This window comes from Olea europaea, chromosome 8 (genome assembly GCF_002742605.1).
Source record: "Olea europaea var. sylvestris chromosome 8, O_europaea_v1, whole genome shotgun sequence".
In the NCBI taxonomy this organism is placed as follows: Eukaryota; Viridiplantae; Streptophyta; class Magnoliopsida; order Lamiales; family Oleaceae; genus Olea; species Olea europaea.
Window position 1 is genome coordinate 3,031,661 of NC_036244.1, and position 3,085 is coordinate 3,034,745.

At 33.4% G+C, this 3,085-nt stretch overlaps 1 long non-coding RNA gene across 2 annotated transcripts; it reads left to right on the plus strand.

Annotated features, from left to right (window-relative positions):
* The first annotated feature begins 367 nt into the window (after positions 1–367).
* LOC111399210 lies at positions 368–2,416 on the plus strand. Of its 2 annotated transcripts, XR_002703600.1 has the most exons (3): positions 368–488; positions 607–672; positions 2,383–2,416. It is a non-coding gene; the product is annotated as an uncharacterized LOC111399210 (long non-coding RNA). The 2 variants fall into 2 exon arrangements; XR_002703599.1 differs by lacking the exon at positions 2,383–2,416 and having other exon boundaries at positions 607–806.
* The last annotated feature ends 669 nt before the right edge of the window (positions 2,417–3,085 follow it).

A 3,085-nucleotide genomic window follows, 5' to 3' on the forward strand; every position in this document is an offset into this window, starting at 1 on the left:
TTTGGAAACCACGTTAAAATACGCTTCAAATATCCAATTGTAGGTTTTACCAGTGGCGGATCCAGGTAGTGGCGAGCTTGGGCGGCCGCCCAAGTTGGATCCGCCGGAGTCTTCACTAGCCGTCGGGTGGAAGATTGGAAGTTGCAGAGCTGCGACTGAACTGAAGAAGGGAGGATCGGAGGAGGAAGATGAAATTTTGAATTTAGGTCCTTTTTTTTTTTTTTTTTTTAGTTTAGTCCTTTTTCTTTGGGCTGATGAGTTGGGCCTCTTTGTTTGAAAAAAAAATTAGACCGAATCCATGGATGATGATTGGTGGATACATACACATAACTGCAACCACACCTCCAAATAAGAGGCAATAATTGTAGCAAACCCTTTTGTAACTGCTCTCCTTCTCCCTGCTGTTGGCCACAGATGTTATTACTTATTTCGGTGGTCAAAACCTCAATTGGTAATGGTGGCATTAGAAATAGGATGCCTATGTGTTGGTGAGAAACTTCTAAGTTCTAATGGCTCATTTTTTCGATTTCCATGTGTCTGCCTTGGATTAATGCAAATTATGCAAACTTGTAAACTTACTTTTATGTTTAATAATATCTTTTTCAGGAAATAAGAATGGGCTACTCTTGCCTCACACAGAGTCCGCCTGAGTGTCAATCACGCATGTGACTTGTGAGGCCTCTCTTCTCTTTCACGTTTTTTTGTTTGTTTGTTTGTTTTGTTTTTGTTTTTTGTCCTTTTAATTCATTTTTTGATTTATCTTTTATTTTTGAGCTATGAATCTATCATCTATGACTTGTGTTTTACTAGTTATGATTTATGTTTTATGTTTTATGAGTTATAACTGTGATTTGTGATAAATAATTCAAGATGAAATCCCTACCTTCTAGTTCTAGTTCGTGTTAGGTTGTTGCTAGTTCATTAGATTTGGAAGATTATAAATAATTTGAACTTTGTTAATATACTAAATTAATAATACTTGTTAATTAACTTTAATTATAAACTGAATATTGGTATTTTGTTAATATATATTGCCTGTTTAATTGAAAAATAAATTAAGGCAATTTTGCAGATTATGGAACTATTTTTTCATTCGAAATGAAAGTTTGTACATAGTTCCAGTTCTAATGGTGCATCTAGTTCTAGTCCGTACGATTTTTTGATTACTATTTAATTAAATATTAATAAACGATTCGCCTATCACGGATGCTGACTGTTGATAGTTAACGTTCAACGTTCGCGGTCCACCCTAGTTGAACTAAGACCCTGGATTCGCCCTTGGGTTTTACTATTGGATACTTTCGTGAAAAACAGTGATAAATTTCTGTGAAACCCCAAATAATTCTAGACACCTTAGTAGTACTAAGACATGAATATTGATGACTAAAGTATACTTCAGATTTTTAGTCTCATTTGAGACCCATTTTTGACATAGGAAACATTCGATTTGGAAAATGATATCTAAATAAAAGTTGTAGCTCTTTGAGTTAACTTTCCAACGCATTTTGAATTACCTTAATCGGATATCGGGAAAAGAAGTTATGATAGAAACACTGAAAGCTGTGCAATGTCAACCGGTCGACCGAAACTGCCTGAAATGAAAATTCTCGTTTTTCTCTAGAATTTAAATATTCATTTTCATCAATTATTTTCTCAAAGGGCCACCCACGTTTTTGGCAATAAAAACCCCACTAAATTGAAGCATTTAACCTCAAACTTAAATGACACCCATAATTTTTCTCTTAAATAAAATTTGACCCTTCATTTACTTTAAGTTATGGGATATTTACCTATAAATAGAGATCTCATTTCACTCATTTTTTCTCACACCAAAAGCAAGAGCTTTTACATACTAAAGAAAGAGTTTCCAAGAGAGAAAAAAAGAGGGAGGAAAATTATTTTTCCTAGAAATTTAAGAAGTGTTTTCAAGCATCAATTCTCAACGGTTTTCAAACATCCAAGGAGTGCATTTCTTTCAACGTCCAAGTTTCATCGAAATTTTCAATCCAAATTTTCAAAGTTTCAAAAGCATCAATCAAGGTAGGTAGAGGTGCAATGTGTTTAATCGTGTTAAGTTATAAGTTTCGATTCATGTTAATGTTTGTATGTCAAATGGTACTCCAGTACAGTATATCCCTCTATGTTAATGGTTGTATGTCAAATGGTACTCCGGTACGGCATACCCCTCTATGTTGAAGAAATGTTCGTATGTCAAATGGTGCCCTCGGGTACGGCATACCCCTTCACGTCAAATGGTGCCTCCGGGCACGGCATGTATGAAAAGTTATAAAGTTAATATTTTGAAATGTATAGCTTGATCACAAATGTATCTATGACACCTATTGAGTTTTTCAACTCACGGGTTTAATCCCATCTCTACAGATTGAAGGAATTCTACTTCGGGCATGGATGGAGGAGAAGATGGAGAGTGATGCAACGAGCCCATGAAAATCCGGTGAATAAGTGATTTGAATTTATTTTATGAAATGTTTTCCAATGTTATTTTTTTAAAGTTTTGAATAACGCAGAATGCGATAACAAGTTATGTTTTCTTCAAATAAATTACATTTTATTGTTTTGAAAAATGATTCAGTGTTTTTGTTTAAAGTATTTGAAGTATTGTTATTTAAATTATTATTCGAAAATGTAAATTTCCACCAAAACGTATACACTTGTTACTAAACTACCGGTTAAACTAAGTAAAGTAAGTAGCGTTCTGGTCTACTAAGGGTTGGGGCGTTACAATTTCAGTGGCTCTAATCTACTATATATGATACCATTGGCGTGTTAATATGTTGAAAATGTTTTGAAATCAAATTAAAAGTCCTTTTTACAATTCAATGGTAGGTTATATTATTGAAGAGTTTTGGAAAAAAAACTATATTGATATTTCATTGAATAACATCTATAAATATTCAAAATGTGTGTTAAGATATTGAAAACATTTGGAAATCAAATATATATACTTTTTGGGATTCAATGGAGGGTTATATTATTGTATTGTTTTGACGAAAACAGTGGTGAATCGACATTGAATGACCTATACGGATTTTTTGGAGCTTTAGAAGGTAGATTAAAAATTTCG